Genomic DNA, 14,894 nt, shown 5'->3' on the forward strand with positions numbered 1-14,894 from the left:
GTAGGACTCAGGAGAACTACACGATCTACGGCAGGAATACCGCCTCAGCGATATGCTCAAGATGAATTTGAGTGGGAAGGTATGTCGAGGACGCCAACCTCTAGTGGGGTGGCATGTAAGAGGGTGAACTGTAGTCCCACTGAGAGGGCACTAGGACCCTGTGGTTTTTGCCTGTTGCAGCAGAGGACAGACCTCCCAGAGACAATGTGTGCTGCGGGGTGGGGTCTAGTGTCTCGAGTGTAAAGTGAAAGTGAGAAATGAGAGCTGAGAGAGAAAAGGCGGGAAGAAAAGGAGAAGCTGCTGTGAGATCTTAAAAAGAGACTGTGTGTGGATTTACTGCAAGTGTTTTTGGAGGAAAAGAAGCTTTTGAGAGACTTTTTGTTGCTAACGTTCCCCTGGAAAAGAGCTAACCTTTTGTTTAAGTCTGTGAGAGACTTGTGTTGCTAACGTTTCCTGGAGAGGAGCTAACATTTTATCTAAGTAAAGACGGAGACTTTGCTAAGAACCCAGTACGAATTTGGAAGTCTGTGGATTCCCTGTGCATTGAGTGGAGAAACAAGTCTGGGCAGACTGCTGATACAGAGACGGACGGATTGTCGTGGAACCATTCCTAGGAGCTACAGAAGCAGAGACTACATCGTGAGACCACTAACTAAGTCCCCGGCGTTTGGGCTCGGCATCGGCCGACAAGACAAGAGGAGCTTGCTGTAACTTATTGGCGCTGAAGATAAGGATTGGCTGCAGCCTGTGCGGATTCCTGCCTGAGAGGAAATCCATCTCAGGATACGGTACCATAGTTATAGATACCCGGGTATCTCTGCTCAGAGTGTTAGATTGTTACTTTAGAGGTGTATCTTATATTAGAGTTGTGTAAGTTATACTCAATGTGCCATTCCAGGGGCTCCCTTAATAACACTACATTCAATTTACACTTGTTCCTGTTTTTAGTTGCCTGTTAGGTAAATTTCTTACTAGTCTGTTGTAGTATACAGTTCTCAGGAGACCTTGGAGTGGCACAGTGATTTCAGCTGCTGCTGAATTAGTGTATCTTTGGGGTGCATCTGCCTTAATATTCTCCATATTACCTTGATTAATTTGCCTTTGAGTAAATACCGTTGGAGATTTCTGCCTTGGTCTTGGTTTGTGACTCACTGGATCTTATTCGGACCTCTGGTCATTACAATGCTGTAATGTCTATTGTCTGTACAAGTCCCCTCTATAATTTGTAAAGCGCTGCGGAATATGTTGGCGCTATATAAATAAAAATTATTATTAAAAATTATTATTAGTCGAATGCGTAACGCCTGTCTGTAACATCTTGAGATTATCAGTTTTCATATTTCGTATCATTTTTCATATTATGGAACAAACGGCCTTGGTTTTCTTCCTACATTTCTGTTGCTTTTAATTAGAACAGAGGAACCGATTCACAAAGACCAGCGTTTTGGATGTTGGTGCTGGAGTCAGACACTCCTGATTCATTGAGAGGCAGGCATGTCTGAAAAGTGGCGTGAACCTCACAACAGTCAGGGAGTAAAGTAAGATTTGTGGTGTAAGGAATGCCGCCACTTATCATAAATTTGATGAGCTGTGGTTCCCATGCCCCTGTTCTGCCCCAGCTGTGCCCACTTTATCAGATCTGGGTGAAAAAGTTGTGAGCCTGCCAAAAGTCGAAACATTTTAGCGCAAACTCACATTGCGCCAACATTTTCCAACTTTTCAAAACTTTTTATACCAGAATTCTGGTTTTAAAGTTTGATAACACTATGGACCAGATTTATCAAAGTGTCCGTCAAGGACACAGTATATTAAATGGAGACATAAAACAATAATGGCTTAATTATTATTTATGTTTATACTAATAACCATATAACCGTATACTGTAAATATGCATGTAAAATATGGACAATAAATGTATTCCTATCTAATTAAAGTGGTAATGACAGGAACCACCTTGATATAATCAGTGTTGTGACGCATACCCAAAAGCAAATGTAACAATGGAACTACAGAAAGATGGAGTAATGAAGGCAGTAGCCAACTTCATCCAACAAAAAAGCAGCCAAAAATTACAGAAGAAACTCTAGCTCTTTATTAGACTCAACAATCAAAAATATCAGCAAAGTGCAACATCAGAACATGGTTCTCCATATAATATGTGATCATCCAAACCTTCGCCTGTACTACCGATAGATGAAGATACAAACAAATTAATAAAAAGGGTAGACAGAATCAGAAGAGTTATAAATCACATATCAAATTTAGGTGGATGTTTAACCACCAGGACACACACAACCTATCCAAGATGTATACCAATAGGAATCACCAAGGCATGTGCTCGTGTGACCTGTGGTGCTACCCAATGAATAAAGTAGAGGCATGAAGAAGGAACCAAAATCCGCTGGTTCCGCCAACACCTCTGTCTTCCTCAGGGGTTTATTCTTGTTTTGCTATTGATGGCCATCACTGCTAACAGCAATAAACACTTGTTTCATTCCTTAGTTTTAGCTATATATAGTTTTACTACAACATGTGTCTACAGTATATCATAGTGAGGGACATCAGTATAACAGATGATCGGGAGGAAAGTTATTATACAATATAAACGATAAAAATGATGAGAACTTACGGGACTATGTTCTGGTCCTTGTGCGGGATGGCAGAGAATAGAGGTCGTAGAGAAAACACAATGACCATTATGCACTGTGCGGCTCCTCCTAGCACTGCCAGCTTCCTCACTGAATCACTCTCACAATCTTGATTCTGTTTTTTTTCTTGATGTAGTTTACAGGATTGGGAACTTCCTTATATGTATGCAAATGAAAAGTATAGGTTTATTGGGATAGCTTGTGCACAGAAACTGTGAAGGTTTCCATCAATGACTTACGTGTTATAACTATAATAAAATAACTTTCATAAGTGTGTGATGTTCTACACCGGACAAGGTACATACAAAGCTGTCATGTGATTCATAATGATCTTTAGGCTACATTGTCACTTTGTAATTTTTACTATCTGTGAGAAATTAGTCATTTTAGATGTAATCCTAGTTGCATTTGTTTTTTTTCTCATCTTTTTTTTTTTTTTTGCTAAAGAAGTGTGTTAGGCTACTTTCACACTAGCGTCGTTTTCAATACGTCGCAATGCGTCATTTAGGGGAAAAAACGCATCCTGCAAAGTTGTTTGTAGGATGCATTTTTGCCCCATATAGTAACATTACCGACGCATTGCGATGTATTGACACACGTCGCACACGTGCGACGGTTGCGCCGTGTTGTGGCAGACCGCCGGGAGCAAAAAACGTTAAATGTAACGTTTTTTGCTGCCGACGGACCGCTTTTTCCGACCGCGCATGTGCGGCCGGAACTCCGCCCCCACCTCCCCGCACCTCACAATGGGGCAGCAGATGCGCCGGAAAAATGCATCCGCTGCACCCATTGTGCGGCGCAACAAACGCAAGCGTCGGAATCTCGGCCCGACGCAATGCGACGGGCCAAATCCGACGCTAGTGTGAAAGTAGCCTTAGTTTCCAAACCAATAAAAAGACACCTGGACCTGGGAGGCAGTGACGTAACGAGTCCGATTGGGGCCTGGTGCAAAATTTAGACCCGACCCTCACTTGCATATTGATCCAAAGTGTGGGTCCTTGTAGCACTCTAAATCAGGGGTGTCAAACTGCATTCCTTGAGGGCTGCAAACAGGTCATGTTTTCAGGATTTCCTTGTACTGCACAGGTGATAATTTAATCACCTAAACAGATAATGAGTTGGTGATTAAATTATCACCTGTGCAGTACAAGGAAATCCTGAAAACATGACCTGTTTGCAGCCCTCGAGGAATGCAGTTTGACACCCCTGCTCTAGATCCTATAAAGACATACATGTCTGGACCCAGGAAGGACAAAGGATATTAAAGGAAGGGGCTCAGGATGGGCCACATTACTAAAGGAAGAATTCTAGGATGGGGATCCATATTACAGGAAGGGGTCAGGATCTGGGACACTTTTTCCACAAAAATCATCTTTTAGCACCAACTTTTTTATTTTCTCAACGGTAACAGGAGAAAATGGACCTCAAAATTTGTTGTGCAATTTCACCTGAGTACGGCAATACCCAATGTGTGGAGGGAGACCACCGTTTGGGCGCATGGCAGGACCTGGAAGGGAAGGAGAAAGGTTTGACTTTTTGAGCACAAAATTAGTTGTTGAGAAAACGGATGCCATGTCACATTTGGAAGGCCCCTGATGTGCCTAAACAGTAGAAACTCCCCCAAAGTGATACCATTTTGGAAACTAGACCCCCCAAGGAACTTATCTATATGTGTGGTGAGCACTGTAATTTGAACCACCAGGTGCTTTACAGAAGTAAAAAAAAAAAGAAACACATTTTGCCAGCAAAATTTTTCTTTTAGTCTCAATTTAGGCCATGTGCACACGTTGCAGATTTCCTGCAGATCCGCAGTGTTTTTTCCCGTGCAGAAACGCTGCAGATCTGCAAGTGATTTACAGTACAATGAAAATCAATGCAAAAAAAAAATTGCTGTGCTAATGGTGCTGAAAATGTAACTTCTTTTGTGCGGATCTTCAGCATTTTTGCTCCCATTCCATTATAGAAATCCGCAGGGGTAAAAACGCATGAAATCCGCACAAAATCCGCATAAAAAACACATTGAATCCGCACCTGCATTTTCTGCCAAGAGATGCAGAATCTGCATAAAAATTCCAGAGGCACATACCCTTATAGATTGGATTTTTACAGACGCGGCGATGCCAAACGTGTACTTTTAATTGTTTATTTTTTTTTTTTTTAACATAAAAAAGTGTATTTATTAGTGGATTTGTATTATTATTATTATTTTGTAATTTTTTAAATATATTTAATTATTGTTTCCTTTTTTACCTAGTCCCTTTATGGGTCTTTCACTTTTTTTCACTTTGCAGGTATAATTCATTGCAATGCACTAGCATTGCAGTGCATTATACCTATAAAAGCAGCTGACACCATGCTGTGAGCATGGTCTCACATGTTTTTTGTAGCTTGATGACTCGGGGGTCAACCCCAGGTTACCATGGCAACGATCGGGCCCCGCGATGACGTTGCGGGGATGCCGATCTGAAGGCAGAGGGCGCTCCCGTCCCTCTGCCTCACTCCTGTTTACACGCAGTAGTAGTTTAAATGCATGGCGGAGACAGTCCGTCCTGGCGCAGGAGCTGACACCCGGCCATGACGGACTATGTCCATCATCCATCATTAGTCATTAAGGGGTTAATGTATTCTTGATAAAATCACAGTTTTATCAGCTGGAGATCATCATTAGAGGACTAGTAAATGTGTTGCCATATAGTCCTCCATATTCAGGAGCTACGTATAACCCCGACCCCACCATTGAGTGACAGCTTTCTGCTTATGCACAGTGCACATAGAAAGCTGGCAATTAGTGATTTGGGCAGGGTTATCCAGAGCTCAGCATTCAGAGAACTGCTAAACCAGCAGATAAAACAGTGATTTTATCATAATAATAGCAAGCAGCCCGGTATCAGGGTCTCAGTCCCTACATTATCCTTGGGGTAGCAAAAAGCATATTGGGGTAGCAAAAAGCTTGTAACAAATTGCCTTTAACAAAATCAAAAGTTATCGGTTTGAATATGGCAATGGTCCCATAGGAAAAGTTTCCCAGTCTCATAGATGTATTATTTTACCATTAGTTTTATAGTTAACAAAATTTTAAAAATTAAATGATCAACAATTAAAAATGGTAAACATCGAAGAGGACACAAAATCTTTACTTCGCCTGCGAAAATGTTTTATTGTCCGATAGTAAAATCATTAAATCCTGGAAAGCAATTAATTATTTCTCAGCCGTAGAATAAAATGGCTCTCCCTTTTATTCTTAGGGAATCGCTAACTACAAAACAGCTGCAGCCCAAACTGACAGGTTATATCTGAGGGTATTAAAGGATATACGTGTGATGCTGGCATGTCTGGTTAAGTAGCAGATTGGCAGCGCAACATCAATAGTTCAGATCCCAGCCTAAAGCTATTCTTTACTAAATCAATGGCTTGGTGAGCTTATTCCTGGTAAAGCAAACATCAGCTGGGGTATGTCACCAAACATAGCAATGTCCTTGTTTCCAGAAATCCTCCCTGTACAAAATTTATGGGTGCCAACATGTCTGGGACATTACCTCATTGGAAATGGGTGAACAAGCTGGGTTACATTTACACCTCCAACACCCTGAATAGCACGCTTCAGTCTGACATATTTGTAAGCAAAAGCCATTCAACAAAGGCGATAGGTCAGAAAATGTAGTGTGAATCAAAAATTGTTTCCATGGTCTGCAGTGATCCATAATGCAGACGAAAGTCACATATTGTCCAAAAAGTATAGGCGCCTGACAGCAATCTCATAGAGGCACGCACTGTTCAATTCTCCAAGGAACACTCTTCGGAATAGTCAAATATGTGCGCAATAGACAACGTCCAAGTCCAGGGTGTTCAATTAAAACAAAATTTATTCTGCCATAAACATGAACCACGTTTTGACCAGCACTGTGTCTTTTTAAAGTGTTACGTATTAGTCCATACTAGACAGCTCCCTCACAAAGCAACCTTTGGTGCAGGCCAGTGTCAGGCGCAGAGCCCCTTCGTAAGTGCCAAACACACGGAGAATATTTACTCTGCTACCTAAATACTGTTTTTTCGGCTATATACAAATATAAATTTGTGTGTCTGCACTGACTCTATCAGAATCTATAGATAATGTGAAAGCTTTCACACACTTCAATTCAAGACTCAACAGTCAGACTCATATGAACAATAGTCTGCTGTTCTTCACCCACTGAAGAAAAACACAAATGCAATAATCAAGGTTCAGACAATAGCCTATGTCTCCTAAGCTACTGCTGGAAGGATGTAGAATTGTAGTCAGTGAGTGACAATGTTTTCATGACACTATATCTAATATTCTCCACCAGACTATTTAGAAGAGCTTCCACATTTCTGGGCTTTGCAACTTGTCTACATAGCTGTTCATGATCAGATGCAAAACAGTCAGGTCTGGGTCCTGCTTTGCCCCTGTCTATTTTGTGGTCTCCTGACACATAGCGAGGTGAACTAAAAGAGTTAGAGGCATCATGATTGGGTTCATCTTGTCACGGTGGGATCACTTTTACTTTCTTTTGATTAAAATAGTGTCAATCAAGTACCTGTTTGTTATTTACATGTACTATTAATATTTGCTTACTATAGGGTAACATCAGAAATATGCCAGAATGGTAACCCATGGTATATTCTCCTTCATGCTGTCATGCCCTGATCCATCTGCTTTCATCCACAGGTACGTCTGAACTATGTCTTAATCCAGCATACCCACTGCACCCCAGAATCCCATGTACTCCTCTTCCTCTATTCTAACTGGTAGGCTGCTGCTTTCTCCCTGATTCCATGTATCATACTTCAAATTTACTGAATGCATATTTGATATGTCCGTGCTCCTCACACCTAGGCCGTCCATCTCTCCATCTTATTCTGCCTCTTTCTTCAGCTTTGATGCGTAGTCAATTGTTATTTTAACTGCAATCTGTTAATTGCTCCATGCTGTGAACTATCCTCCTGCTTCCTCCTCCTTCCCTCTCTCTCACCTGGCTTCATTTCATGGACACTTGAATGGTATAAGTTGAATGGAGCAGGTCAGATATGATCTTGGACAGATTTGACATCATTTGAAGTGTAACATCAAAAATATACTAGAAATAGTCTAGAAATCGGTCAGTAGGTAAGACTAATCAATGTCTTCTAATTTTACGTCCCTTTTCTTTTCTTACCCTGCTCTTTAACCATGCTCACACTTGCCTTCACCATTTTTGCTCCACTAATTCTCACTCTCCTTCGCTATCCCAAACCCCTGCACCCTCGAACCAAATAACTATCTCTCCCTCTCTCTTACCCCCCTACCTCACTTCATCTGCAGACCTGCTCCTTAGCCTCAGACCTCTCCTACTAAAATACAATATGAGCTGATCACTCTCCTTCACCCACCTGCTTTCCCTTTCTCTGCTTCTTCTCAGTGCTGGTGACAATCCACCAATCCTGCCCCCCCCCGCCTCATACATCCCACTAATCCTCACCCCTATACTTCTCACACTAAGAGATACTACCGCAATCCCTCACACTTAAAATCTGTGCCACTGACCCCCACCCCCCTCCTTCCACTCTCTGGAGCACTTTAGAATGCCCACTCCTTCTGCAACAAGCTCCATGTGATCCACGATCTCTTTACTTCCAGCAACCTTTCCTTCCTGGCCATCACTAAGACCTGGCTGATGCCCCCCAACACGGCCTCCCCTGCTGCACTGAGTTATGGTGGCCTCCACCTTACCCACACTCCTCGCTCTGGCAACAGACATGGCGGAGGAGTGGGTTTCCTTCTTTCTAAAAACTGCTCCTTCAACCCTATCCAACCCCCACCCTCCCTTATCCTTCCTTTTTTCGAGGTTCACTCCATCTGTATCTATTCTCCCTCTAATATGGCTGTCATATACCAACCACCAGACTCAGCCACTGCCTTCATTGACCAATTCTCCACCTCGCTTCTTCATTTTCTCTCTGCTGACATCCCCACCATCATCATGGGTGACTTTAATGTGCCCACCTACACCCACCAGCCAGCAGCCTCCAAACTCCTGTCCCTTACCTCATCATTTGGACTTACTCAGTGGTCCTCCACTGCCACCCACACAGACAGACATACACTAGACCTCATCTTCACCCACCTCTGTTCCCTATCTAATCTCACAACCTCTCCCTTGCCCCTACCTGAACACCATCTACTCACCTTCTCATCCTTGTCCTCCTCACCTGCCCCCATGTCCAGCCACTAGCACATCCTCGCAGAAACCTCACACACCTTGACATTCACAGACTCTTAGACTCTCTTCTACCTCTGTCCTCCATATCTTCACTCCATGACACAGACAGCGCCACTGCTTTTAATAACACTACCCTCACATCAGCCATAGACTCAGTCACCGCTCTCATACATGGCAAAGTGCGACAAATCAATAGGCACCCTGGCACAACAATCTCACCAAAAAACTTTGATAAGCATCCAGGGTCACGGAGCAGCATTGGAAGAAAACACGCCTGCCAGACTACTTCACTGCTTTCAAACAAGCTACACTTGCCTTCAAATTAGCCCTCACCTCTGCTAAACAGACCTATTTCACAAACCTTGTATCTTCATTATCCTACAACCCAAAACAACTGTTCAGCACATTCAACTCTCTCCTCCGCCCTCCACTGCCACCTCCAACTCCCCTCATCTCTGCCAAGGACTTTGCCACCTACTTCAAAAATAAGATTGACCAAACAAGGCAAACCTTTACTGTTCCACCATCCCAACCACTCCATATACCAGACCTCTGCCCTTCCCTAATAACCTCCCTCTCCAACATCACTGAAGGAGAGCTTACTCACCTCCTTTCTAAATCACACCTCACCACCTGTGCACTTGACCCCATCCCTTCCCACCTCCTCCGCAACCTCACTAATATGCTGATTCCAGCCCTAACTCTTCTCCTCAACCTATCTCTATCTTCTGATACCTTCCCTTCTGCCTTCAAACATGCCACCATCACACCCATCCTCAAAAAACTAACCTTGACCCAACTGCAATGCGCAGCTATGGCCCCATATCACTGCTCCCGTTTGCTTCCAAACTCCTTAAGCAGCATGTCCATGCTCAACTTTCCTCCCACCTCTCATCTAACTCTCTTCTTGACAACCTCCAATCTGGCTTCAGCCCCCACCACTCCACCGAAACTGCCCTGACCAAAATTACTAATGAATTTCCTCTGCATTCGACACAGTCAACCACTGCTACAGTCAACCACTGCCTACTGCTACAGATTCTTTCTTTCCTTGGCATCAAAGACCTTGCCCTGTCCTAGATTGCCTCACATCTTTCCGACTGCCCATTTAGCGTTTCCCACTCCCACACTACCTCCTCACCCCGCCCTCTCTCTGTTGGAGTCCCTCAAGGCTCTGTCCTGGGGCCCCTAGTTTTTTTCCATCTATACCCTTAGCCTAGGACAATCCATAAAGTCCCATGGCTTCCAGTACCACCTGTATGCAGATGACACTCAGATCTACATCTCTGGCCCAGATGTCACCTCTCTGCAGTCCAAAATCCCAGAGTGTCTATCAGCCATATCCTCCTTCTTCACCTCTCGCTTCCTAAAACTCAATGTAGACAAAACTGAACTCCTCATCTTTCCTTCATCTCGCGTATCTCCACTACCCGACCTATCTATTATGGCTAACGGCTTCACGCTCTCTCCCGACCTGAAATCCGCTGCCTTGGAGTAACTCTTGATTCTGCCCTGTCTTTCAAACCGCATGTCCAAACTCTTGCCACCTCCTGTCGCTTCCAACTCAAAAATATTTCCAGAATCCGTCCCTTCCTCAGCCCTCAATCTACTAAAACTCTTGTGCATGCCCTCATCATCTCCCGCCTTGATTACTGCAACACCCTCCTATGCGGCCTCCCCGCTGACTCTCTTGCACCACTCCAGTCTGTCCTCAACTCTGCTGCCTGACTAATCCACCTCTCTCACCACTACTCCCCCTTTTCTCCCCTCTGCAAATCCTTCCACTGGTTCCCAATCCCCAACGAATCCAGTTCAAACTACTAACACTGACCTACAAAGCCATCCACAACCTGTCCCCTCCCTATATCTCTGAACTAATCTCCCAATTTCTTCCCTCACGTAATCTTTGATCCTCCCAAGACCTCCTTCTCCCCTCCACACTTATTCGTTCCTCACGCAACGCCTCCAAGATTTCTCCCGAATATCCCCCATCCTCTGGAATTCCACACCTCAACATGTCCGATTATCCACCACCCTCGGATCCTTCAGAGGGAACCTGAAAACCCATCTCTTCAGGAAAACTTACAGCCTGCAATAACCATTCTGCTGCCTCACGACCACCCGAGCTGCCGCCTCACCACCACCCGAGCTGCTGCACTTCCTACCTTCTGTCACTTCCCCATTATCCCATAGAATGTAAGGCTCCTCTCCCCTATGTACCAGTCTGTCATCGTAAATTTGTTTACTGTAAGCGATATCTATAACTTTGTATGTAACCCCTTCTCATGTACAGCACCATGGAATTAATGGTGTTATATAAATAAATAATAATAATAATATAGGGCATTTTTCATTTTGTTTTTATTCTACGATTTGTCTCTTTGAATATTCCAAAATACGCCCAAAAGAAACCATGGCTCCAATTCATCATTGCCTTTGCGCTTGATTTGTGTATTTTATGTTTTTTGTTTATACTCAATTTATTATTCTATTTGGGCCTTTTTATGTCTATTTTGTATGTACTTGTCTTTTTTCTTTTTGTTTTCCGCTTTGTGGATGGACTTTGCTTGATTTATCAATTGTGACTTTGTAAAAAGTCACAAAATTTGGCGCAACTTCACTACAGTCCCTTCACTGGTGTATTTGTGAGTCAGTGTTTTAGCACAATTTTTGCCCCATTTTGCAAAACATGTGACTTTTGGCCCCCAAAAGTCACAAAAATAGTTTACTTTTACTAGACATAAAATAGAACATTTTGACTTTGCTCAGACTTCATGAATCACGTGCATAATTTTGAAGAATTTGGGGCCAAAAACATCATCTAATTCCACAAGACAAAGAATGAAAGAGACTTAAAAAAGCGCAAATTAGGAATCAAGGACAAAGTGTATGAAGTATTCTTTCATTGTGTCATGACCCTGGACAGGATGGTTCCGTTTCCATCCTGGTCAGGTAAGGGTTAACTTTAGCTTGCCTCTCTTTGGTTCTGGGGCGGCTATATAATGTTGGCAGTTCCTGGGTTTGGTGTCGGTGATACTCCCGTGTATTCGGCTAGTGGTTGCTGACCAAGGTTACATCCGTAATTGTTGTGCTTCTGTGTCTGTGTGCCTTGCTGTGCAGTGTATGACCCGGTTCGTCCCCTGACTCTCGCCTCTGTATCCTGCTTTGTACTGCTCTGTCTCTCCTTGTTATCTGACCCCCTTGGCTTGTCTCCGTTTACTCTTTGTCTTATCCCTAGGTACTACACTCTCGTCTGACTTTTGACCCTCAGCTTTCCTTGACCACGTGTACTGTCTTTGCTTTGCACTCTGTGCATTCAGTTGCCTTCCCTGCACTCACGCGCGGTGGCTCCATCCCCTGGTCCTGTGCGCTGCTCAGTGCTTAGGGTACCATCACACTAAAACGACGCTGCAGCGATACGACAACGATCCCGATCGCTGCAGCGTCGCTGTTTGGTCGCTGAAGAGCTGTCACACAGACAGCTCTCCAACGACCAACGATCCCGGTCCCCTGGTAACCAAGGTAAACATCGGGTTACTAAGCGCAGGGCCACGCTTAGTAACTCGATGTTTACCCTGGTTACCAGAGTAAACGTAAAAAAACAAACACTACATACTTACCTTCCGTGTCTGTCCTCCGGCGCTGTGCTTTCCTCTGCACTGTCAGCGCCGGTCAGCTGTAAAGCAGAGCGGTGACCTCACCGCTGTGCTTTCCGGCTGGCCGGCGCTCACAGCCAGTGCAGAGAAGCACAGCGCCGGAGGACAGACACGGAAGGTAAGTATGTAGTGTTTGTTTTTTTTACGTTTACTCTGGTAACCAGGGTAAACATCGGGTTACTAAGCGCGGCCCTGCGCTTAGTAACCCGATATTTACCCTGGTTACCAGTGAAGACATCGCTGAATCGGCGTCACACACGCCGATTCAGCGATGTCAGCGGGAGATCCAGCGACGAAAGAAAGTTTCAAATGATCTGCTACGACGTACGATTCTCAGCGGGGTCCCTGATCGCAGTAGCGTGTCAGACACAGCGAGATCGTAAGGATATCGCTGGAACGTCACGGATCGTGCCGTCCTAGCGATCAAAATGCCACTTTGTGATGGTACACTTAGTCTCAGGTCCTTGTGCACAGCGTGCCTTGTCCCTGCACTCCCTGTGCTCGTTCACGTGACCACCTGATAGCGCCACCTAGGCAGCACCAGTGACACCACCAGTGTCATCCCACATTGCCCTTAGTAGTCGAACAGCTTCATAAGTTTTTTTTTTTTTTGCTGTTTTACCTACATTGAGTAAAGATCTGTAACAGGACCTCAACAAACCTGGGAAACACACATTCGCCAGAAGACTCGCTACACTTATCAGGAGGGCGTTAAACTAGAAGAAGAGGGGACGGGAAGAAAAACATTAGACTTGAACAAAGAAGACCCAGGAAAACATACTCAGAAGGGAGGTAAGAACATTTCTAAAGCAATCCACAGCGAGGAGATTGGAACAAAACAAAATCCTCTAAACTGCATGCTCGCAAACGCCAGAAGCCTGACAAACAAGATGGAAGAACTAGAAGCAGAAATATCTACAGGTAACTTTGACATAGTGGGAATAACCGAGACATGGTTAGATGAAAGCTATGACTGGGCAGTTAACTTACAGGGTTACAGTCTGTTTAGAAAGGATCGTAAAAATCGGAGAGGAGGAGGGGTTTGTCTCTATGTAAAGTCTTGTCTAAAGTCCACTTTAAGGGAGGATATTAGCGAAGGAAATGAGGATGTCGAGTCCATATGGGTCGAAATTCATGGAGGGAAAAATGGTAACAAAATTCTCATTGGGGTCTGTTACAAACCCCCAAATATAACAGAAACCATGGAAAGTCTACTTCTAAAGCAGATAGATGAAGCTGCAACCCATAATGAGGTCCTGGTTATGGGGGACTTTAACTACCCGGATATTAACTGGGAAAGTGAAACCTGTGAAACCCATAAAGGCAACAGGTTTCTGCTAATAACCACGAAAAATTATCTTTCACAATTGGTGCAGAATCCAACCAGAGGAGCAGCACTTTTAGACCTAATACTATCTAATAGACCTGACAGAATAACAAATCTGCAGGTGGTTGGGCATCTAGGAAATAGCGACCACAATATTGTACAGTTTCACCTGTCTTTCACTAGGGGCACTTGTCAGGGAGTCACAAAAACACTGAACTTTAGGAAGGCAAAGTTTGACCAGCTTAGAGATGCCCTTAATCTGGTAGACTGGGACAATATCCTCAGAAATAAGAATACAGATAATAAATGGGAAATGTTTAAGAACATCCTAAATAGGCACTGTAAGCGGTTTATACCTTGTGGGAATAAAAGGACTAGAAATAGGAAAAACCCAATGTGGCTAAACAAAGAAGTAAGACAGGCAATTAACAGTAAAAAGAAAGCATTTGCACTACTAAAGCAGGATGGCACCATTGGAGCTCTAAAAAACTATAGGGAGAAAAATACTTTATCTAAAAAACTAATTAAAGCTGCCAAAAAGGAAACAGAGAAGCACATTGCTAAGGAGAGTAAAACTAATCCCAAACTGTTCTTCAACTATATCAATAGTAAAAGAATAAAAACTGAAAATGTAGGCCCCTTAAAAAATAGTGAGGAAAGAATGGTTGTAGATGACGAGGAAAAAGCTAACATATTAAACACCTTCTTCTCCACGGTATTCACGGTGGAAAATGAAATGCTAGGTGAAATCCCAAGAAACAATGAAAACCCTATATTAAGGGTCACCAATCTAACCCAAGAAGAGGTGCGAAATCGGCTAAATAAGATTAAAATAGATAAATCTCCGGGTCCGGATGGCATACACCCACGAGTACTAAGGGAACTAAGTAATGTAATAGATAAACCATTATTTCTTATTTTTAGAGACTCTATAGCGACAGGATCTGTTCCGCAGGACTGGCGCATAGCAAATGTGGTGCCAATATTCAAAAAGGGCTCTAAAAGTGAACCTGGAAATTATAGGCCAGTAAGTCTAACCTCTATT

At 43.6% G+C, this 14,894-nt stretch overlaps 1 protein-coding gene across 2 annotated transcripts in view; it reads right to left on the reverse strand.

Moving 5' to 3' along the window:
• LOC138642934 (E3 ubiquitin-protein ligase RNF31-like) overlaps positions 1–14,894 on the reverse strand; it is a 203,791-nt gene that overhangs the window by 82,251 nt on the left and 106,646 nt on the right. Inside the window, exon 1 of one of the 2 annotated variants that reach the window (XM_069731560.1) lies at positions 2,630–2,668. The exons of the other annotated variant lie outside the window; for it this stretch is intronic. The gene's annotated coding sequence lies outside the window, so the exon portion shown is untranslated. Of the gene's footprint in view, positions 1–2,629; positions 2,669–14,894 lie in introns of those variants that run through there. 2 annotated transcript variants of the gene reach the window in all.

Source organism: Ranitomeya imitator, chromosome 6 (assembly GCF_032444005.1).
Source record: "Ranitomeya imitator isolate aRanImi1 chromosome 6, aRanImi1.pri, whole genome shotgun sequence".
Lineage (NCBI taxonomy): Eukaryota > Metazoa > Chordata > Amphibia > Anura > Dendrobatidae > Ranitomeya > Ranitomeya imitator.